Source organism: Phalacrocorax carbo, chromosome 12 (assembly GCF_963921805.1).
Source record: "Phalacrocorax carbo chromosome 12, bPhaCar2.1, whole genome shotgun sequence".
In the NCBI taxonomy this organism is placed as follows: domain Eukaryota; kingdom Metazoa; phylum Chordata; class Aves; order Suliformes; family Phalacrocoracidae; genus Phalacrocorax; species Phalacrocorax carbo.
This window is the reverse complement of record NC_087524.1, coordinates 4,566,837-4,591,092: the sequence shown is the minus strand read 5'-3', so window position 1 is coordinate 4,591,092 and position 24,256 is coordinate 4,566,837. Positions and strand designations below refer to the sequence as shown.

At 43.8% G+C, this 24,256-nt stretch overlaps 1 long non-coding RNA gene across 14 annotated transcripts in view; it reads right to left on the bottom strand.

Annotated features, from left to right (window-relative positions):
• LOC135315475 (uncharacterized) overlaps positions 1–24,256 on the bottom strand; it is a 63,574-nt gene that overhangs the window by 33,299 nt on the left and 6,019 nt on the right. For 8 of the 14 annotated variants that reach the window (XR_010374955.1, XR_010374954.1, XR_010374953.1 and 5 more), the window contains 3 exons: positions 23,079–23,175; positions 18,384–18,519; positions 16,361–16,920 (listed from right to left, as the gene is read on the bottom strand). This is a non-coding gene — a long non-coding RNA (uncharacterized LOC135315475). Of the gene's footprint in view, positions 1–5,567; positions 6,585–9,066; positions 9,239–12,135; positions 14,922–15,941; positions 16,031–16,360; positions 16,921–18,383; positions 18,520–23,078; positions 23,176–24,256 lie in introns of those variants that run through there. The other 6 variants (XR_010374961.1, XR_010374962.1, XR_010374959.1 and 3 more) reach the window with 3 other exon arrangements.

The following is a 24,256-nucleotide window of genomic DNA, read 5'->3' as shown; positions in this document are numbered from 1 at the left end:
CTAGTTATTAGAGCTAACGTCTTACTCCTGCCAGCTCTGGGAGGTTGCCCAGGGCATGCACCTGAGCAGAGTTCAGGGTCGCAGTGGCTGAAGCCTTTCACCCTCGCAAGTGTAGCCTTTCTTGTCTCTTGTGGCAACATGGGAACAAATTATTTGCTGTGGGTGTGGCAGTGATGGGGAAAGAGAGGCCTGTGCAATCATTTTAAATAATCAGTCACCTTCCCTGGGTTAAAAGCTCCTTAGAAAAGGCAAGTTTTGCCCTTCAGCATCACCAGTTCACAGGTCTGCAGTAATGCGTTCCTGAGCCACCGGTGAACATAAAGCAGCAATGCCTTTACAAGGAACAATTAGGCAGAGACATATATTTATAGTTAATTATCATGTTAGGGCAGCAAGAGCAGAGTGAATTCCAAATGCAAAATACTCCCCCCTCTTCCTTTTCCCTATGGATTATATTAGCTGCTCTGGCATTTACTTATCCCTCTTGGGAGCCTTTTCAAAGTGTTCTCAGCTCTGGGATTTAATGCCTGGCATCACTGACGTACAGAATAAAAAATGTAAAGCATATTGGCCAGCTTCTGGTTTTAGATTAGCAACAGAGAAAATAGTCCTTGGCCTGTGCGTAAAGCCAGGAGGGCCCGAGGGATGCAGCTGCAGTGCAAGCGGAGGCGGGAGAGGGGAGCCCATCGCGGGGCAGCCCAGAGGGAGGCAGGCTAAAGTCCCTCTGGAGCTACAGGAGCAACCGGAGGAGAGGGAAGCTGGATAAAAGTTCTGTCAAATGCTCATTGCTGTACGTGATCTGGCATGGAAACTGTTGAAGTGTTGTTTCAGGAGACAAGAGGAGAGTGTTTTTGTCTATAGCTCTTTGGCCAGGACTGGGTTATAGCTTAATTGATATCTGCAGTTGTTGGCAATCAGAGGCAAAAGCTAGTAAAAACCTGGTTTTCGCTGGATGGTCCTGATGTACCAAACAAAAAATCTTTAATTAAAACAATAAAGAGATTGGGGAGTGCGTTTTCTCAATTCTTAATGGAACATTATTAACAGCTCTAGCATTGCTTTCTGAAATGACCTTCGGACATTTTCCAGACACCATTTTACCCATTTTCCAATTCATCCTGTTTACTGAGTATTTTTTAAACCCTCAAGGCATAGCTATTAAAGCAGTACTTACAAAAATGAGCCCTTGTAACATTTTTGAAGGGTCTTCTCAGACATCAGGGTTACCACCACTCTGGCATGACTAGGAACCAGAATAAATTCCTAATATTTTAACTTTATTTTTATACGGTTCTTGTGGTAAATAGAGCAGTGTAATTCATAGGCATATAACCTGTGGTTTAGGTGCCACAGGGACATTTGCCACAGGTTTAAAATAATCTTGAGGCAGCGGTGGGCTTTTTTTTATATCTATGGTTTCAATTTTTGTCAGAGTAAGTTCTTGCCTTTCCTGCTCTGAGTCACAAGTTTGTGCAGAATAGTATGGGAGCCCCTGCAGTATTTTATGTAAGGGTTTATTTGTGCACCTTTACAGAGACAAATCTGCACGGTGGTTTTTAATGTTTTTTTTTCCAATTGACTTTAAATTCTGGCCTCCTGCAAATGATCTGTGGTGTTACTACGAATTTGCTGGTTTTGTGACTACATGACCAGCTTGGTCTGACATCGCTGGTGAGGGAGAAGTATCTGTAGGGCAATTCTTCTTGAACTAATGCCAGTCCTGCCAGAGTGACTTTGGCCCATCACGTTCAAGCCTCTTTTGTTCTCCAAAGGGCATTCCATTTCAACACCGCAAGCACACATAGTTTCCCGGACAGTGTGGATTTCCCTTCACATAATGGTGCAAATTAAGTGTCTCCATCCTTCAATAAATCTGGGATGTGTGTGACTGCCTCTCAAACTGCCAAACAGCACAAAAGTGAAAAAGGACAGAACGTGGACCGGAGTCCCTGGATGATTTCCACCATCCGGTCCGTAACGCTTGCCGTAGCGCCTCGCTTCCCACGCTGGCTGCCAAGCAGAGCCCAGCCAGCTCCAGACACAGGGTTAAGGGGATGGCTGGGCTGCAGCTTAGCACTGCTAAAGGAAATATTCCTCAGCTCTAAGGAGACACTGAAAATAGTTGTACTGCCAGCATCTGCTTCCTCTCAAACATCTGTTTGATTCCTACATTTGACAGATGGACCAGTGATGGGGAGATGAGTGCTGAGAGCCTGCAGCTAATTTCACTGATTTGGAAACATAATTGGGGAATACATGTATTTTTATTCCTTGCTGTTTTCACAGGGGTTTTACTCCTTTCATTCAGCAAAGGCCACAGCTACAGGTCAAATTTGAATTTTGTTTAGCAATGAGTGGAGTAGAAGCTGGAGGTGTGAAGGTGTGGCTGATCTAAACCATTTCACCCGTTTTCATGTTTCTGCAGGCCTGCTGAATATTTCAAACACAATTAACAAATACATTCTTATTGCAAAGACTGCTTCTGGAGTAGAAGGCCCTAGAGGAAATGGCCTCAGGCTGCATCAGGGGAGGTTTAGATTGGATATTAGGAAAAATGTCTTTACTGAAAGAGTGGTCGGGCACTGGAACAGGCTGCCCAGGGAGGTGGGGGAGTCACCATCCCTGGTGGTGTTCAAAAACCATGTAGATGTGGTACTTCAGGGTATGGTTTAGGAGCCCTGGGGGTGTTGGGTTGATGATTGGACTTGATGATCTTAGAGGGCTTTTCCAACCTTAATGATTCTATGATGCTATTCTATGATTCTATGAATTTTGATTTCCGGCTGGATTTCCCACCCTGTGCTGAACATGCTGCAAGCAGTTAAGATTTCTCTTGGACAGCCCTTGGTTTTGTTGGTCAGGCGACACAGTAATGCTGCCATCGTGCTTGCCTCCCTTCTCGGGCTCCCTCCAATTGTTCCTCTCATGCGTCCCCAGGTCCCAAACTTGCCGCAGAGCTACTCTCACCTTACACCCTGCCTGAAATTCACAGGCTGTGTGTGCTAGTGTGAGTCAGCAGTAATTACACTTCATCTTTAGGAAAGACAGTGGTGAAGGAGTTGAAGGTGATTCAGCAGAACACTTCATTAGCAATATCACACTGGAAATCATCACACCTGAGTCATCAGGTCCGAGCTTCAAAATCACAGGGGATCATGTAAGAGAGAGTTATCCTAAAGGCTTTCTGTAGTAGCCTGAAATATGCTATCCCATTACACTTACAGACTGTAAATTAAAGCACTGTGGAAGGGCAGGGATGGTGTCTAAGTGCTACGTGCAATTTCACATTTGTCTACCCTATCAAATGTTCTTCTCTCGATTCTCACAAAACACAGCACTGTAGTTAGAAATCAGTTAATTCTGATGACTCAGTGCTCATAGTATTATCCTGGCACAATTGAGGCACTAGCAATTAAACCTCATTCTCCAGTTGTTCTGCCTTTTTAATCGTTGCCAGTTCTCATGTGTTTCGGGCTTAATACTTGCTCTGAAGGGGCTGGAGGCAGATGGCCGATCAGGTATGGCAGAGACGTGCCGTACTGATGTCAGTCTGACTGCAGAGTTAAAATCTACTGTCTGAACAATAAAGATTGGATTTATATAATGAATCCACCATGGGGTTACATTGCAGCATCCATTAAAACAAGAGCAAACCAGCACTGCATACCAATATCATAAAAGGAATCAGCAGTTAATTGTGTGATTGGCTTAGTTAATGTTTGTTATAAATTACAGTAATTAGCAATGTAAACTAAAGTCAAAAGCATTTCTTCCAAAATTTAACTATTTCTAATTTCTTTTTAAAACTGTGCAGCTGAGAGTAGCTATTTACGAGGCTGAGGGTGAACCGTCACTGGACGGAGCTGCACGGCGCAGACTGTTGTGCGGGACGTGTAAGTCTGCAGGCTTCCCTGCCGCCCTGCCAGCACGCTGACCCCGGCTGTCAGTGTCTTCCCCTTCCGGTCTATCTTTCCAAACAAAACCTACTAATTATGTGATATTTTGTATGAGACGAATCAGTAAAGGGTCAGCATGAGACCGAGAAACTTCTGGTTTGTGGCTTAAGGAATGCAATGCTTAGCATATTTTGCCTCGCAGTATTGTACAGCAATGACATGCTGTCCTCCCAGTGCTTTATAAGGCCAAGTGGATAATCTTTCCTTATCTCCTAAATATGTTTTGTGTAATACCCTGAACAGCATTTGTAGCCGCTAATACAGTATTTTTTATGGCTGTCCTAATTTTACAAAATCGCGTTTCATTATCTGTTTACTTATTATAAAGATGTTACATTCTGCAAATATTTTCTTTAAAGTTGACAATATTTTGAAGGCATGTCAGAAGGAAAGTGCTGAGTTTTTAATGTAAGCAGAAGAGGCCATCTGAATGCCAAGTAGGGAAAGATGCGAGTGGAATGAGAGTGCTGTGGGTGTGCAGGGGAAGTCACATCCCAGCAGACATGAAGGCTGCTAAGCCTGTAGCTGGGTCTTGATCATGCAACTACTTTTCCCTAAGTTCAGAAATGAGACTGCTCGTGCTCTTCCTAAAGGAAAACAAGGCATTTCAAAAATATATCTGTAAAAGCTACATGGTTATGGAAACCATTCAATATGAAAGTGTGTGTCAAGCCTTGCTCCTCTCAATAACTTTTTTTGCATTTTACTTAATTGTACTTCAAAAATTTCTCTTAATTCAGCACTGCCAAATGTCCTCGATGCTTTCGGGTTTTCCCCTTTTGATTCCTTTCTTGAAAGTCTGACTAAAACCTACTTATCTCCTTTCAAGATTCCCATTTCTGTGAAATAAAAGAATCAGAGGGATCTAAAGACAGCAGAGGGAGGCTGATATTAACTGGCAATGGCATTTTGGTAGCCTGGCTGTGATAACTCCACCATTTACTCCCTCTCTGCCTCTCAAGGGCTGAACTGCAAACAGTGAAGACATCAAGGTGTCCTTCTCCAAGCACAGAGAGTTACTGAGGTTTCTGCTCAGTACATTTCCTTCCTCAAGACTCTGAGAAGACTGCAGGCATCACACACTGTAAGAAGCATCCACGGTGCACGAACCTAATCAATGCCCTCGTCGCCAGTTCAGTGTTAGCACCTCACTGAGACCACAGAGAACGGTAACTCCGAGGACAAATTTGCCAGATGGAGCACAGGCTGTGGGAACTCTTGTGGCCGCTGGTGTCTCAGACCCGCGTTTCTGTGCCAGATTGTCACTAGCTACCTCAACCCCCATGCAGGACATCCAGTTTGATTCCCTTTCACACCTGAGAATAGTAAAAATAATGTCTTCTAGGAGGGTGTCCTGCCCACGAGCTAATGTTCCCTCCAAATCTGAGAGGAAATGCTTGGAAACGCCTTTTTCAAGGTATTCTACTGTGCACCATAGACATAAAGCTTCCTTGCATATAATAAAAAAAAGGATTTATCTTAACAGCCTACTGTTTAAAGTATTAACCTGCCTTGCCCTGTGAACACTTAAATATTTTGAAATTGCCATTGGATAAAATGCACAAGCAATTCCTGAAGCTGTCGGGGGGGGGAATGTATTCCTCCACTTACCTGCAACAGGAATGAGTTGGCAGTAGGTGCTCAGTTGCTGGGGTTTCTCACAGCTGAGGTGCCTTTGGGGCACACAGTCCCAGAACGAGGCAACTGGGCAACGTTACCGACAGAACCTGAAGCTGGTATAGACGGCGTCTGCCTGTGCAGCAGCTAAATGGAGTTAGGGGAGCAGAGGGATTCAGATGTCAAAGTTCCTTTCTGGATCTGGACTCAGTGCAATGAAGCTTCCACTGGATTTCAACAAGGGCTCTGTCATTTGACCTCTGGCCCTCCCTTCACTTTAAAAAGAAAGGTGGATGCATAATAAGATTACCATAGGCCCCTGATAATACTTGAAGTAGCAGTTAAAGAGATAAAGGGCATTCATGGATAACTTGAGTGTACTCAGAGGAAACCGATTTTCATGGAGAAAATGGCAGATGCCCTCTCTGAAATGTATTTGCCTTTTCCAGAAAAAAATACAGCTAATATAGCTAATTTATTTACATGGTTTTACAGAGTTGTTAAATATTTCTTCAGTGTGAAAAGTTATGTTTTTTCAAAGCATTTAACGGTGGCTAGAAAGTCTACACTGACACATTTGTCCAAACTGTACTGATAAATACCTTGTTATAAACATAGTTGAGATGCCGAAAAATGTTTTCCCTAATAAGAAATAAAGTGTATTAATGTGTTATTTTGCGTTCAGTGATGCTTGAAGTAGCAAAATATGTATTCATAAATTTACTTTACCAGACAGTACCATAAGGACACAACTACTGCGTTTCCAAGGAGATCCCACAACAGTTCCCATATTGAAGTGTTCCAGTTTCATTTTCAATGAACAGGGTTTTCTTTTTAATTTAAAATTGGGACATAATCTGAAATACACATATACTTACCCAAACTGTGGATTAATCAGGCCCTGCCTTCAGCTGTTGCCTCTATTATGGAGCTCATGACAGAAAATGTTTTATGCTCACCTCAGACACAGCTTTGCTTACTTTTAAAGCTCTTCTTCTCCTCTTCAGAGAGCTGATGGCAAAGGCGAACACACTCAGTATGTTCTTACAGCCTCATTTACATATGTTTTATATCATGACTCTTTTGTGTTATCTGGTTATCCCACCTCATCCTTATCCTGGATAATTGAGCGGTGAGCATACAGCAGAATCGGGCAACGAAGAAATTATATCTCTGGCAAAGACTGTACCTGGGTGGCTTCTCAGGGACTTTCATGGTGGCTTCAGGGAGCTAAAAGTATGCTAAGTCAGGTTTGCACCTTCTAGAGCTGGCCCCAATGTAAGAACTCGTCAGCAAGGCGAGGAGCTGCTCTTGTTAACGTGGCTTTGAGCAGGAGAGTGGGCTGCTCTGAAGCTACAGGAGGTTGGTCCACAGAGCACTTTGGCCACATTTCTGACTATCCAGCTTGTCCTCCAGACCTTTCCTGAGGTCAGCCTGAGTCACAGCCTTACACGTGGGATGACAGGGGCAATGCAGACGGGCAGACTATTGGGCACTGTGGCTATATAAAGCTTCACAGAGGAGGGAAGAGGGGTGTGGATCTTCTGCCAGGTCCCTTTATAGCGCAAAGAGTACTGAGTCCCCAAAATATGCAGGGTCAGGCTGTGGGTTTAAAAGCACAGATATGAAGAGCATGACAAGGAACCACAATTTTAACTTCTTGCAGGCTCAGAAGACAGAGGGGTTTCTAGCCTTAAATCTTTGGAAAATGAAGGCTGTGATGCCTCACAGTCTACCCTTTATACTCTGAGTGCTTCTGGGATCTACTGGTCATATCATATCTCTCAGAACTGCTAAATGAGCCTTTACAAAAAAAAACCCCCGAGTTTAATTGCTGAGAGAAATGCCAGAAGTGTCAGTGGTAGGCATCCTTCCCTACCCCCAGCCCACCAGTCATGCTCAGTGGGAGGTTTTCCTTGCTGGAGCTGCATTAAAAAAACTGTCCTGGGCTTGATTTCCATGAGGAGAAGGATTCCACGTGCCCATGTCAGAGCTTGACCCCAAGCTCACATTCCTACTGCCAGAAGGTACTCTTTTATGCTCAGTACAACAACTTGATCTCAACCTGTAAGACACAGACAGTCCAGGATCCTCTCTCTCTCTCTCAAAAAAAGAGCCTAAATTCCCAAGTCCTCCATATTTTTGGGGACAATGCTGCTTAAAGGACCTCAAATAGAGGACAGCTGGCACTAGCACTCTAGGCTTAAACCTTTCTTCACAGCAGCAAGCTCAGTTGCATCTAAGCCATCCATCTCACCAACATGAGTTAGGGTTGCGTAGCAAACATGCAAGGACTGTCAGTTAAGAGGACGTGATGTGGGGACGTAGGGCCACAAAAATGGTCAGAGGGCTGGAGCACCTCTCCCATGAGGAAAGGCTGAGGGAGTTGGGGTTGTTCAGTCTGGAGAAGAGAAGGTTCTGGGGAGACACTATTGCGGCCTTTCAGTACTTAAAGGGGGCCTATAGGAAAGATGGGGACAAACTTCTTAGTAGGGCCTGTTGTGACAGGACAAGGGTGATGGCTTTAAACTAAAAGAGGGTAGATTTAGACTGGATATAAGGAAAAAATTTGTTACAATGAGGGTGGTGAAACCCTGGCACAGGTTGCCCAGAGAGGTAGTGGAGGCCCCATCCCTAGAGACAGACATCCAAGGTCAGGCTGGACGGGGCTCTGAGCAACCTGATCTGGTTGCAGATGTCCCTGCTCATTGCAGGGGGGGTTGGACTGGATGGCCTCTAAAGGTCCCTTCCAGAGGGAGACAGTGAGTGAGCCCTGGTTCTCCCATATGCTCCCCTGCCTTTCTGAAAAGTTCCCCTATATATCTCTAAGCTCAGTGCACACAAGTCCAACGCCTCCCCCCACCTTTTGAACCCCAGATCCACTTTTTTGGGGGTTCTGAGGGGTTTCTTGCTTTTAATAACGGAGTGAATTCATGTGAAGGCCAGGTGCTATGCTATAAGAAACATTCATTCTCTCTAGAGAAAAATCAAGAAAGGGCCAGTGAGACAGCAGCATTCAGGGAAGTGCTTTTGTAGGACCCTGTCCTAGCCTCATCACTTCTTGAGAAACATCTTTCTGGCTGGTTCGCTGGAGAATTCATTATTCCACACAGTGACTTGAATTTATTCCATATAAACTAGATATATTTAGAAAAAGTTGCAGCTGAAACCATATGATGCCATCGCTGATTTATGGGCAGAGCAGCAACAAATGAGCAATGAAGTTAAAAAGTAGTAAGAGAGGTCTCGCAGATGGGCAAAGCACCAAAACAAACGTTCTGATAAAAACACAGATTCAGCAACCCACCAAACCTGGCATGTTCTTGGGAGTTCGGCTTTATTTGGATTAACTAAGTAAATTTGCTAAGAATGTTGTTAAACTATTATAATACTAACACAGAACACGACCAAGGACAGTTCAACATAATCTGGATATCAGAATATCAGGATATCAGAGAGAAAATGCAGATCTTGTAGCTCAGTTACACTTTACCTCCATCATGCAGGCTTCAAAATCCTCTGGAAGAGCTGCCCTTTCCCCCAGCCTGTGTCACTAAAACCAGGTGCATGGTATTTGCACACCCAGGGCCCTCAGCTGTTGTTCCTCACATCGTGCCTTCACGTTTTATATGAAATCGCTTTCATTTCAGGAAACTCGGCTCAAACTGGGGAAAAAAGTACAGTAATGCAAGTGTGTAAAACACCGTGCCGTCTTAATGGGACATGGCAACTTGGCAAATGACCTCTCATTAGCAAGGTTTTTGGTCAACTTGGTTCCCATTTTCTGCTGCAGGATAGGAAATGTTAGATAAATAATACTTTTGTTTTGGGGAATGTGGCCTCATTATAACTGGGGAACCAGTGCCATTACTGCTAGTGGCTCGGGTGCAGATTCTGAAACTCAGCTGCTCCTTTATTTCCCACACCCCAGCGTTGAACCTGCTCACGGATGAGGGAAGTGGGTAGGCCCTCCTTTTGATCAGGAAAGGACAGTCACAGGCTCTACTCTGTGATAATAAAAAATGATTTTAAGTGGACAACACTGCTGCACAATCCATTACAACCTGCAAATAGAAGGATTTTCAGCAGCATGGTTGTCTTGTCTTGTATATACAGTCTGTGGAGAGAACTAACATTTAATTATATCATTTTGGGTTAAGAATGTCTGAAAATAGCCTCCAACTGCAATTATAAGCCATGGATGGCAGACTTATTTCTAGAGATAATCATCTGTTCTGAGCAGAAAATGAGACTTACATGGCCCGAGACCAAGATCAAATTTTAAAAACACTTTCAGAGAAATCGTTTCTAGGACAATGGTTTCTCAACAGCTCTACGTCAATCCAAGTGCCACCAAAAGATTTGCCTTGCTCTCCTCCTTCGCCTGCATGTTTTCTCCCTTCTCTTGGGCCTGTGTGACCAGACGGTGAAGTGCCTTTGAACCACGTATAATTCAAATACTTCTTTACTGCTGTAAATAAATCATTTGGTTTCTATTGCAGCAGCAGCTGAGGAGGGTGGGAGCGCCGGTGTGCTAGGCACACAACCACGCACGGTCCCCGCTGCGCGCAGCCTGAAGCCCTGCGCCTGCCGATGGACTCCTGGTCTCCTGCAGAAACCCGGTGCGTGGCTGGCAGCAGGGCTGAAAGGACCTGTCTGGGTGACTCCAGCTGTAATGTCTGGGCCTAAGCAGGCTTTCCAGCGTTAGAATTCAGGATGAATAGACAGTTTAAAAACAAAATATGGCAGGCAACTGTTATAAGTAGCTTTAATCAGAAAACAAAAGCTGAATGCTGTATGAATGGGAAAATTTCAGGCACGGGAGACTCTATAGCGGTTTTCTCAAATATATGTTTGTTGGCTATGGCTGCCTCAGTCTATCAAATCAGTATTTTCTAAATTACGAGGGATTTATATAAACAGAGCGTGGTCTCTAAGGTGCTGTTTATGGTCTGTCTGGTATAAATATTTATGATCATTCCAAAATAAGTGATTTTTCTGAAGTGTGCTTTTGTTTATTATAGCTCACGACAGTTTCTATGGTAAATATGCAGTTTTGTTTTTTAAGAGAGAAACAGAAGCAACATTGAAACCCACTGTAAACGGTACTACAATGGTGGTTAATCAATGGAGGGTTGTTCTCATTTAATGCTAAGCTTGCTTCTTAAGTGTAGTTTATTTGCATTCAGCTGTAACTGGGAAGACTTGAGCTTGGATATGGTAAGTGCTCCAAAATGCTTGGAGAAACAATAAACTTCCATGCGACATATCCTAGTTAAAGAGCTGCTCTTATGGCATAACTCTGTATGAAAATACAGATAAATAAAACAACGTGGAAACAGTTTTCCTACATGGAAGCCTCTTTAGGCTGAGTGATCAGCTCCATCTGTTTTAAAAAAAATAATCTTAAAATTAATAATTTTGTTATGTGATGGTTAAAACCAGGCTGTCCTGGGACAGCTCTTAACATTAAACCCAGTCCTAAAGGATGTTAAGACGAGTGCTGGCAGGGCAGGTGCTTCTGCAGCTGCAGTTGTTGGGATTTTCCCTGGACATTCTCAGTCTGGCAGTCCAGGGCCCTGGCGTCAGCATTACGGGGATAAAACAAAGCAGGTATTCCATTTCCCTCAGAATTAAAATGTTTCCATGTAACATGTCCACAAAATATACTCCAGCAAACACCCCCTTGACACAGGCTCTTCCCTTCCAGCTGTCTGTACTATGCTTTGCTTCTAGGGTCTTTTTCATGACAGTTCCACAGTAGCAGCTCTCTTAACAGGCATAAGGAGGACACAGGTTTTTACTTGAAGGGTTTTGAAATACAGAGTTCATTTTGCATCTCCCTCTGCTTTAACACATTGCTGCTTTGTACAGTTCTGGATCTTTCTGAATTTTCTTTTTGGATAGCAGGTCCACACTGTTTAGTGAGCTGTAAGCTGGCTGAAATGATTGTCTGTCCTTAATAACTGCTCAGGTCAGAACATTTAAAAGCACCATAGTTTGGTTTTCTTTCTAGTCTGTTTTTAAATATGTTGGTAAAAACACACTCCAAATACTCTTGACAGCAACAGCTTACATGTCCTTACGTACCAATCTAAAGGCACACCTAAATATCTACCATCAGAATGCAGAAATATGGAATTTGCTGCCATATGTACGAGGCACTTGCAGCCTGTACAATTCAGTGCTTGTGTGGTAAAATTATATCGAAATTTCACCTGTCTCTTCAATAGTGTCACCTACGTGTAAATATATCGCGTGCAGGCTCATAAGTTTCACTATTTGAAAAACAGGCTTTCTTTATTCTCTGTTTATTAACTATACATTCATAAAGCACCCTATAATTATTTGAAAGGATATATAACTCCTGACAAAGCTGTGATGGGTAGGATGCTTCCAGGTAGCTTAAACATTATAGTGTCTACTGCAAGAGTTGACGCTGTACCTCAAAAGTGCTGAGAAGCAGCTGTTGCCATTGACGGCGTGGTAGGGGATTAGGGTTTCGGCGTGGTGGTAGGGGATTAGGGTTTCGGCGTGGTGGTAGGGGATTAGGGTTTCGGCGTGCTGCAGTAGAGAACGCACCTTGCTCTAACGTTCAGCCGTGGCCAGAGAGCCCGGTTCTTAAAAAGTAATGCAGGATTCCTAAAATTAGTCGTGCAAATTTTTTTTCTTGCCTTTCAGCCCAGTGGATTTTTTTTTTCAAAAAATAAATTACTGTTGGCATTTTGATTCTTACCTTCAGCACGTTAGCAATGGAGAAGTATTTATAGATTGTAACTTTGCTTGAAATTTTACTGGTGGCATGTCCAATTGCTTTTCACAAGTCCATTTCTTAGTAAGTTTCTCATTATTGCTGAATAAATTTTGTTCCAGGATGTTTGGAAAAACTGACAAATGTTTGCCATACTGTCTGTAACAGACTATGACATTAGTTGTAAGTTTTGCTGAAGCCATGAGAAATGTTTATCTTTAATTACAATTCAAACATTGTGAATCGAATTATTTGACTATAAATAAAACACCTCGCGGCTTCCCCAGGCTGGTCTCAGGAACTGACCATCTCTCCCAAAGCCCAATGAATCACTTATGCTTCAGGTAATGGAGATTTATCTTGGGCTATTTTCCGCAGATAACAATTATTGGATCACAGAGAGATCTAGTTGCTGACCTTACGGTAGCTTGGCTATAAAAAGGATTCCTGCTTCCATCACGTTGTATTCTCTTTTCAGCTACTGGATCTAGTCCAGATTTTTTATCCGTGTGTGCTGCTGCAATACCATGCTGGACTGACTCTGGCCAGAAAGAACATTGCATTCTGCTCCTTTCTTCCTCTGGCAGCCGCTGTGTGTACACAGCTAATTCAGTCCGCCCTTTGCTAACTTGCTGGTTTTTTCATGCTGCCTTTTCCCTTCCTTGCCTTCCTTTTTATAGCTCTTGTCATAACATCTGTACAATTTTCAAGTGTTTCTGATCATTTTCGTCTCCTTTTCCTCTGATCTCTTGCAGCTCTTCTTTTGCCACGAACTGCATTTCCAATGTTTCTCCCTCTTTGCTTGTTAGCAAGCCCTGTCAAGACTTGCTGTTGCCACTGCGCTGCTGCTCAGCTTGCTCTGCAAAGGCCACTTGTTATTATGTGGATATTAGTCAGCCCCGGAGAGAAGGGCTGCATTGTGCTACAGGTAAGGTTGAACCCTGACCAAATAAATCAAGCTCCATTTTGCTTCCCTTCAGAGGTCAATTTATTTTGCTGCAGCCCACAGCAGAACTAAAGGAACTGAGTCTCAAGGCCATTGGAAGACACGGAGATTTCTGGAGTTTCTATGCATAGGCTGGCTTGGATTATTTTCTTAAAATGAGACAAACATCAGGAAGCCTCTAATGAACAGCGGCAAGAAATTATGCAAGTACAGAGAAAGCCCAGTTGAGAATTAGCTTTTACAGATTTGACTACATGAGGCCTGACTGTTGCCCAGCATCTTGAGAAATGGCTGGAACTGACAGCAGCGTTGAAATCTCCCTTCTGCGACATCACAAAAGAAACTGAAAGAAAAAGCTAGCAGCTACTCAGGGAGGTGGTCAGACAGACATAGAAGTCATTCAGGCTTCAACAAAACACTTCTGGTTTTTGGACATCAGCTCTTGCTTATTTAGAAGCAGCTCTCACACCAGGTTGTGTCCAGTTGCTACCATGCAATGATCCTGGATGCTGTGCGCTTCCCCTCCGCCCTTCCATTTTATCCCTGTTACTGAATGTCATCGGGGAGGCTACGTATGGAAATTATATATCAGTGGTTCTGCAGGCTCTGGGAAAGGAATGGGGACCTAAGAAGAAAAATATTGAGCATCTCCTAAGAGCACCTAGGGCTTCTGCCCCTGTTCCAGGCCTGACCATAAAAGCTGGACAATCCTTCCCTGTTATCACACCACTCTCCTTGTCTTCTGAGTTGCCATCCTTGCAGTATTAGCATGTGAAGCAAGAGTTTATGTTACTTCTTGTGTGCCTGGGTAAAACCTAGCCACAGGAGCCACCCTGATAAGTTGTGGGAACCAGCCCTGCAGTCTAAAGAGCGCTTTTCTTGCTAAGCTGAGTTTCTAATTGAAGCATATCACGTCTGACAGTAAGGGCTCTCCTGAAAGCTGACTATATGAGCAGCATTGCAGCACTTCCTACTAGGCTTTATAATGACTTCCGAGAAGGTTTCGGTTCCTTCATTTGCTCAAGATATAGTGACCACCACAGAAACAAGTCTCACACTTCTGCTTTCAGGAGGGGAGAAAGAGTTGCCCCTTTCCTCCCCTGCGGCTTCTGCTGTGGAATGAGAACAACGGCACCAGCTACACAGGACCAGCCCAAATCCCAGCGAGCAGGCTCCCCAGCTGCCAGCGCATCCTCCTTGGCATGAAGGAACCATGGGGAGAGCGAAGCCCCTGGACTTGCGGAACCGAGATCAGAGTCTCGCTCAAGTCTGGAGAAGGGCTGGAAACAGTATTGAGCCGCTATTTACGTGTAAGAGTGAGACTCCTATCTGTAAAATCTGCCTTTAATTTATGGCTGAATCAAAATATTGGGCATTTTTGGGACCCAAGACCCCTTCTGTTGTTACTGCACGTAGCGTAAGAGACCGTATGCAACTCAGGCAATTTTTTTTCTGCTAAAACCTGCCAGCTTTGCTCAACTGTGAACTGCTGTGGACTCTCTTGTCTCTGTTTGAGAATAATTCACTCCTACACATTTTCTCAAGTGACACGATCCTTTTCCCACATGACCATGTAAGCATATCCATGCCACGCAGCAATATATATAGGAACAGAGTACCGAGAGGAAGCGCTGGAGTCTGCTGCTGCCTCCTGCAATAGAAAGAATGTGATCACATGGAATGCACCTACTTACTCAGATCTGGTGTCAGAAGGACAATTCGTGTCCTCTCTGCAGAAGTAAAAATAAATACGGTTCAGGCTGAGTTCAACAACCTAAGGTTGCATATTAGCAGCTCACAGACGAGGCACTTTTCGAGTTCCCACTAACTGGAAAGCAGTCAGATAAATGCCCAGCGCACGGATGAAGGGTCACGGTGCTCACACTGAAGTGACTCATACCTTTTGGTCGTGACTTTAGTGGGCTTTCGTGAGCCATGACTACAGCATCTCTTAGCAGGATTGCCTTGAGTCACTGGCCTGTCTGTTCAAGATCTACAGATCTGTGGAACCTGAGCAAGTTTGTAGAATAGAGTGTTCCTGTTCATGCACTGGATTGTGAATTATAAAGTGCAAATGTGGGTAGACTGTCAGTTAATTTCTATCTTAATCTCTCTTTTGAATAACAAAGCTCTATTAATAAGTCGTAGCAGTCCCTTTGCCAGATCCTGCAAGTAAAATCTACTCCTAGTGTAGAAATACCAAATGAGAGTAGTAAACTGCAAATTATTACGAACTTCCAAATCCCTGACCAAATTAGGTCATCCAAACAGTGTTCCTTCTTCCTCTGCCTCTTTTCCATTCCCACTCTTCTCCCTTGTTACACTGCGTAGGAACACAGACTTCGGAGCAAGAGCAAAAGCAAGTTTGCTACGGTCCTTCACTCGAACCACTTTAGCAAATCTCAAACACAGAACCAATTTAAATTCATGTATGACAATTTACCGTGAAGACGGAGAGCTGTCAAACTGCAAAGCGCCAACCCACTGCTACAATTCAATCTGCATGAGCCGACAAGCTGCATGATTAATGTACATTTGCAAATGGAAATGAATTTGTCCAAAATGGAAGAAGCCAGGCGGTAGTCACCGAAGGGGTAAGAAACGGATTCTAATAAGAATTTGAGATCACAGGGAGTAATTAATTTAACACTGTGTCATTGTTTTTTAATACCTGATGGTTGTGGTGAGGAGTAAAGAAGAATGAGCCGGACGCCTCTGCAGTGACAGGACTGTGGCAAGACAAGGAGCAACGGGCAAAACCTGAAACACAGGAAATTCCCCTTAAACATAAGAAAAAACTTGTTCACTGTGGGGTAATCAAACACAGAAACAGGTCTCCCAGAGAACTTTTGGAGTCTCCATCCTTGGAGATGTTCAAAGCTGGACTGGACAGAGCCCTGGGCAACCGGCTCTACGTGGCCCTGCTTCGAGCAGGTGGCTTGGACAAGACAGCCTCCAGCGGCCCCTGCCCCCATCCACCTCTCTGTGATTCTGGGAGAACTTGCCTGCGGCTTTTCAGTACCTACATGGAGATCGCAAATATGAGAATAGAAGGACCAGAAACTTAACCGTGTGACAAGATACAAAAACTAGGAGCCAATACCAAATCATTTAAGTAAACTGCAAAGTTTTGACCGTCTGACTTGCTGGGGCAATTTGCTAAGGACTATGGTAGATACTCCACCAATGCCAATTTTGAAATAAAATTAGACACCATTTTGTTCAACTAGGAACTAATTCAGGAAAATCTCTGGTCTAAGCTGTAATGTGTTTATATTAGATTCTTTTTAATTGTGGTCTTTTTATTAGTGGTCTATGCTATATAAAGGAAAGAGTTATACTTTATCAAAGCACATTGCTGAACGGTGACGATGTTCCAGTGACTGTGAGTATCTCGGTGCATCTTTTAGCTCATGGTTTTGATTCTATTCTTTTGGCCTCAGAAAAAGTACAACTGTAACCACGATGCCAAACTTCATTAATATCCTCCCTTTGACTCTGGCAATTTTCAGAAGCGAAGGTGGTGCAGCTTGTCAGCATCTTCCCTGGGACACCGGGGTAGCGACAGCCTGGGCTCCGCACTGGCGTGCGGCAGACCGAGAGCTGGGGCTGTTCTTCGCAGCCTTCTGTCAGGCAGCCAGACAAAATCCCTTTAGACAAAAAGAGGACATTTTCAGAATAGCTAATGTTCAATCAGTGACAGGCCAGACAAAGTGATGTGTTTCAGAAAATTGCTGCTGGGGAAGGAAGGCTGGAGATATCAGGGAAAGAGGATTCTCAGCTTTACAGATCCATGTTAAACATGTGCTAAATCTTTCCAGAAAGAAAAGAAGTAAAACTAAGTTGGCTAAAGCCAACAAGTAGGTTTGAGCTTTTTTCCCTATAAGCAAAATCCTAGGCTTGAACCAAGGACTCCCTCATGTGAAAAGGATAAGAAAGAACTTGTTCCCTTGGGGACATGATTCCTTTCTAGAGGTGGGGAAGGTGAAGTTTGTAATGTACACGATTCCAGGCTTCCACCCTAATCGATGTGGCCGGAGGCCTGGCCCCAGATGGGGCTGCGTGGCAGATCCACCTCCCCACGGCAGCAAACCTCTGCATTGCTAATGCTTTGGAGAGCTCTGGAACAGACCTTTGAATCTGCAAGAATCGGGGCTCAGAAATGACCAGTGCATCTTACCAGCCTCCCCCTCAATCTTTCACTCAACTTCGTTAGCAGAAAACCAAACAAAAATATCACACACACACACCCCCAAAAAAAACCCAAAGAGGAATATAAAGAACATATCTCACTATTACAATTGCAATGGAAGTCTCAGATCCACTTTTCCTCACCCCCCGACTCCCCAGTCCCCAAGCAAAAGAAACTGGGGAGGCTGCGGAAACCCTGGCATGAGCGTGCAGCAAGGGTACAACCCTCCCACATAAACAAATTTCTAAATACCCAGTGAGGGTAAATTAAATGCCAACATCATTTGCTGGGAGTGGCGCTTTGTTTATGTGATTCACCCTCAAAGTTCATGTAAAATAAGTGCAAATAAGCGGTGCCATTTCTTTTTTTAAATCCGAGTCTGGTGACTGGCAGAGGTCTGTACCAGCTTCTCAGGCTGCCCAACAGTGGGTCGCCTGCACAACACAGAGGTAAAAGAGTAGTTCACAACTTGTGAAAAAGAACGTGTTGTTTTTTTTTTTTAATTTTTCATTCCTCCCATTTATGGGCAAATAGAAGAAAAGAAAAGGAAGTAAAAAACATTTCTGACTTTTAAAGTTTGCTGATTTTCTAAAATGCACCGGCATAATGCTTAGCTGGCACCGGAGAAAAAAAGTCTTACAACCCATTGAAGTTGAAACCATTCCAATTTTTTACCGAAGAAGTTGAAATGCCGGGGGATCATTCTGAAAACCCAGGGGAGCGGAACTTTCTGGATCAGCCTCCATGTGTTTACTAACATGCAGATGTCTAAAAATACGTATTTACCAATCATAGGTTACTCAGGTTTAATAGCAAGAAACTGTAATGTCAGTTAAAAATTAACAGTCATCATCTAACTTGTGTAGCTGCAGACTTTGAAGCCATGCCCAAAATAAAGTAGGAGTTCTCTGTGGGACTAACCTGATTTGAGCATGGTTAGAGGGTAACCTTTGAAGGACTGCCAATACAAATGATCCTTCTTGATAACATCTGCCTTGAGCATGGTGAAATGTCTCTTGGACCCGATTCACTAAATGTTTCTGTCCTCGTTGAGCACCTTTCAAGTTAAAAAAAAAAAAAAAATCACAGGATTTTAGGAAAAAGTTTACCCTAATGGTAAATCTAGATTGTTGACATAAAATGGGGATTGCCCAAGGCCTTTTTATGTTTTACTAAATAAAGATATTTATTTTAGCGTGATGTTAATTAATAACTGTCTGATGGGCTAATTTGGAGATTCGTGGATGGGACTGAACAATCAAAAGCAGAATTTTCTCATTTAGTCTGCATGTGCTGTCAAAATCAGGTGTTTAGACCTCTGCTTCAGCTCTCTTAGGATGAATTTAGAGTGATGAAGGTTGTTTGCAAAAATAGTTAGATTTGCTTGCTGGAGCTGGGATGTAAAGACACTGGTATTCTCATTTCCCCTTTTTCTCTGTCCTTCACCAATAAAATAGCGCCATTTTTTAGGTATGCCACTTACGCCGAAAGTACCACAGGACCCAGGTGTGGGCAGCTACAACCGTGCAATAGAGAATTTTAGTCTACACGGAGCTTTAAATGTCTCGTTTGCATAGTACTTTGTCAAACGGGATCCTGAACTGTAGGTAGCTTTCTTTGCAGCTGGGAAGGGAAACACTAGGTATATCTTGTCAGTCCATTTTTCTCAGTGTAGTTTGTGCTAGTGCACAGATTAGAGAAGGTTTTATCTGGAAGCCCAGGACAACCACTTCCCCTCATTTGCAGCAGGATTTCCTAAGCTTCTGAAGGCTGCTCCTCCTGCTTCAGGAAACGGAGCAAGGTCCCGGCCCTTGGCGGTCTTTGCTGTGTGCTGCTGAAGCCCCGCATGCTTCCTCCCCATCCCCGGCCCACCTTGGAGAACCCCCAGGCAGGTCACCACTGGTTTGTGCTTTTTTCCTCAAAAATGCCACCTCAGATTGTCCTTTCAAAAAATGGAAACCCCTGATAGTTTCTCTTTAATGCCAATATTTTAAGAAGATACTTGTTGCCAGTGTTAATATCAGTATCCACCCCATCTATATACCTTGGTGCATGACACAGATTTCTCCTGCCACCCTATTAGTGAACTCATCACATTTAAATCCAATTATCATTAATTCAAAAGGCAGCCAGCAGTGGATAGCTGTTCTATGTTTTTATTTTCAGAGGCTGGAGTATAAGTATCACAGGTTCAACTCTCTATGTCTTTTTATGATAATTAAGTGCTGACCTCATTCCCAGGACTGAAAGGATGAACCCTCGCCTCTAGCTCAGGTACAGGGCCCCCAGGCATCACCAAAGTGTTACGGGGATCTCTGAAGCCCTGCAGTGATTTTCAGCCCCTGCTTCATGTTGGAGATGCCTCAAAGCAAACTTCCAGCAGATTGAAAAACCTGTGCTTTCAGTAAAATGGTCCCCAACACCAAAGCGTGTCCGCACACACAGCGTGCTTCAATGCCATCTGCCCTGCTCAGTAGCACGTGTAAACTTGGATTTTGCAATATGACACTTAAACAACTAACATAGGCATGTGAGGAAATAGTAATAAAGCCATAAGCCTTTGTTGTGGCCTCTGCAGCATGAATGTTACTGCAGCAGAAAGCAGAGGTGACCTTTCTGGTTATGGGAGAAATACAACTCTCGACAAAATCGCGTGCCATATATGAACAACACAAAATGCTGATGAAATGTGAGGTTCTACTTTTTTCTTAACATATTTTAGAACATATCCTCCCACTAATGTCTTCCAGAAACATATAGGACAACCCCGCTGCAGCTTAATGAGCCATTCCTTTGCTCTGTGCTTTTTGTATTTCGACACACATTCCCAGATGCCACTCGGCTGAAAGAGACGGGCTGTTTCTACATTTAGCAAACAAAAATGTAAACACTCTGCAGTTTAACAAACTAAAACCATGTCATGAACTAAAGGTCTTCCTTTCCTCTCCTGCCTCCCCAAGCAAGCATTTCAGTTGGCCTCTAAGCTAGTATTTGAACTTCTTTAAAGGCAATATTGCCAGAAAATGAAATTGAAGTGGCTTTAATTCTATCTTCATACCTAATAGCTATTAAATATGGGAATACCCCAGGACTCGTTAACTGACAGGCAGCCCTATCGTCATTTCAGTCCCACAAGAACATGTTTGGGTTTTCCAATCTCAAAGAACATTAAAAAAAAAAAAAAGGACAGATTTTGTTCAGCAAAAATGTGTGTATGTTGTTTAAAACATTCATAGCAAAGGTAGGAAAATATATAATCATCAAAGCTGATATATTAAAATTATTTTGCTAAGAGCCATACGGTCAGGTGGCCAGAGTTTTCCAGAAAGCTGGTGCATGAACAAATAGATGCACTTTCTGGGTGCAGAAAGCACCGACTCACCTGCAGACAGCCGAAGGGCTGCCTGGTGTGGCAAACAACCCCGTTCATGTGATGCAGCCACGCAGCTCTCGTCCGCCAGCACCGGAACCGAAGCTAAACTGCTTCGGTTGGCTTAGCACAGTTATGCTACACAGTAAATTTTCACTGATGTTTTACCAATAAATATTTATATCCCAGAGGCACACAGCTGTGGTATGAACTCAGACACAGAAAGGATCCGCACCACCACAAACACAAAACACAGGAGCTAAGAGTGGTACGGCTCTTCCAAATGCAGCCTGTCAATGCACCCGACTTTTGAAGGATGCCAGTCAGGATCAATCTGTTGACTCCGAGTCTGATCGGAGCCGTTAGTCCTCCTGGTTGAGAGAACAGAGGCAGCTGTTTGCCATCCCAGAGCAAATGCCTTATCCAATTCTTCCTGAAGTGTTAGGAATGAGAAAACTGTGAGGTGTTTTTGTTTCAGTGGCCAAAATCCTCATTCTGCATAATTTGTATGGCTAGAAGTTAGTGTCTTATTCCAGTAGCGGACTAATGTAGCCCTGACTGGGATTAATGCGCTGTGTTGGAAAGATGACATGTTGGTAAGACTTGTGTTACCTAAACGAGCTACTTTGTGTTCTTAATAGGATATATATGGATATTGCTGAAAGAAAGGAAAACACCTAGGGCAAATGTTCAGCTGTTTCAGGCAAAGAAAAGCCAGCTGGGAGTACCTATGCCATACCTTTGGTATCAAAATGTCCTCGCTTTCAGCAGGCAGATAAGCGTGATTCTGGGCTGAGCCAACCTGCTCACGCATCACTTCTGGTTCGTGGCGTGTCTCTCTCCTTTCCCCTAGCCACCCAGCGTATGGAAAGCATAGAAATCTGGTGCAAATTGCCATGATAGAAATGCCAGGTGAGCTCCTGCTAAGCAGGGGTTGCCCCCAAGGAGCTGGACTCTTCCCTGCCCATAGCTTTCCCCTTTTGAAGCAGCTTCAGGTTTTTCTTCCCCAAACATCCCCAACCCTGCCTGCCCTTGGCTGCCTTTGCCAGCGTTGCCGTCTGCTTCTGTTAAACCCTCTTTTGGGGCACTGTGTGACTACAGAGAAGGAATTTCAGCAGTGTTAGTGAGCCTAGCAGCAGTGCCGGGGCTGCAGCAAGTGAGATGCCAGGCGGCGCAAACTTGACTGCACCTTACCAGTGCTTGAAGAGCAAGAAGGGCTGCTGTGGTAAGGAAGTGGCGGCAGACAAAAAGCAGCTTGGTAAAAAGGGATGAGAGCAACGCCCCTGGCACCCCAGCACCTTGCTTTGACCCAGGAATAACGAAGGTTGAGGCTGTCTGGAAATTTGTGGTGGTATTATGCTGTCTCTTGCAGACTCAGGACATTATCCTGTTTGCCCTGTTCAAAGCTTCCCAGGAAGAAACAAAACAGTCTCCTGAGATAATGCTGGTTTATAGCAGAAAACCACCATCAAATAGAGAGAGATTGGCTACACTTTCTTACTGTACAAACTATGTACTTGCCTGCACTGACCTCTAAAATAGGAGAGGGCAAGGTAGTGCTTGCCATGGAAGGAAGTGCTTCCAACCCAGAAGATCTTTACTTTGGACAATATATTATTTTGCTCCTACTTCCTGACTAATTTGTCTTGGATTTTAAAGGTGATTGTGAGTTACAAAAATGCATCCAGGTTTTCAATGGACTTCAGCTTAGATAGTAGTGTGTAAAATATACCTGAAATAGGAAAATACCACAAAAAGAAATTTTTGAAAGCACTGCAGTCTTTAAAACTGATAAAAAAGAAAAATCTAACAAAGGCCAGACAAACACACGTAGTATGTAATGATGTGTCTTCCTTATGTTACCCTGGTTTGGATTCATTCCAAGTGCACTGAAAAGAGTCTTTTCATGGGCGCTGGACCGGGACCACACCGATATTGCCAGGATGGAAAAAGTAACAATCTATTACTGCAGGCAGAATCCTCTGGCATCAAACACTGGTACTGCTTACTTTATATTAACAGAATCACAGACTGGCGGGGGTTGGAAGGGGCCTCTGGAGCTCACCCCGTCCCACCCCTGCTGGAGCAGGCACCCCCAGAGCAGGGGCACAGGGCTGCATCCAGGCGGGGGGTGAATGTCTCCAGGGAAGGGACCCCACAGCCTCCCTGGGCAGCCTGTGCCCCTGCTCTGGCCCCCTCAATTTCTTCAATTTCCCAATTTCCCATTTCCCAGTATTTTTTCTCACCTGTTTTTGTTGCCTCCTTTGCTTGACTCTACCTCCTCTTCCATCTATTGCCTCTGCCAAAGAGGGGGCAAACACTGAACCTCTGACAGTCCTAACCCTGGGGGAAAAGAAAAAAAAATAAAAGCAATGTTTAGTGGCACTTGTCATTGCAGAGAGTGGAAATCAAAGGTCATCGGGAGTCACTGCATATGGCTTAATAGTTCTGCACATCTATTCATCCTGAGTAAAGAGAGAAGTCAGTAGCACAGAAATTTGTTTTCCAGCTTCCAGACTTGTTCTGCTAATGCAATGCTAATAGACCATGTCCTGGAGAAGACTTCCTTCGGGGAATATGAACACCCTTCTCCTTAAATATGGTGAAGATTTGGACAAAGAATTATTCCATGTGTAAACAAAGCCTGCTGCTTATTTCAGAACACTTTTTAAAAAGCTGAAAATGGATCAGTCTTAGGGGAGAATAATCAATAACAACGTATTTCTTGGGGTGAAAAAGGGGCTGCTCTAATACTCATTCTTTATTGATGCTATCGGGTTCCAACAACCGACTAGAAGTAATGGGTTTAGCACCCCTTAAGCATTAAAGCATCAGTGCCACACTATTTTAAGAAATTGCAAAGGATGCCCAGAAAGACAAAGCTTGTTTCTTAATCTCTGAGGACATAACTGGGAGTAGGCTGAGCTAGACGCAGAGAAATATGAAACCACCATATAAAGGCAAAGAAAGTCTATTGTAATCGCTGGCTGAGTTAAATCTGCATTTGTAAGAAGCATGTCAGCTCAGCCAACAGAAGTTGGCAGCTATGTGTGCACAGCTAGTTTTTCCAAAGGAAGGCCAAAGGAAAACTAGAGCATGTTTATTCTGGCATCAAGACACTCTCACCCCAGCTGAAAGCCCAGCTATGTTTGTTCTAAGCCTAGAATTATCTTCATTCTACTCAGCGTGTATTGTCGTTCCTTTACAGATACATATATATTCTGAAAATAAATCATAATTTGCATCCAGAGGCAATGTTTCTGAGGAAGGTTAATTCTGGTGAGGTTACCTGACTGCTCAGCAGCCAACAGGGCCCCTTTTGCTGTTCCCCACTGTCTGGCGTCCTTCAGTATCCAGAGCTTTTACTAAAACCCTGCATTGCTCCCACTTTTTCATATGTGGAAAATGAAGCGTGGGGAGATTA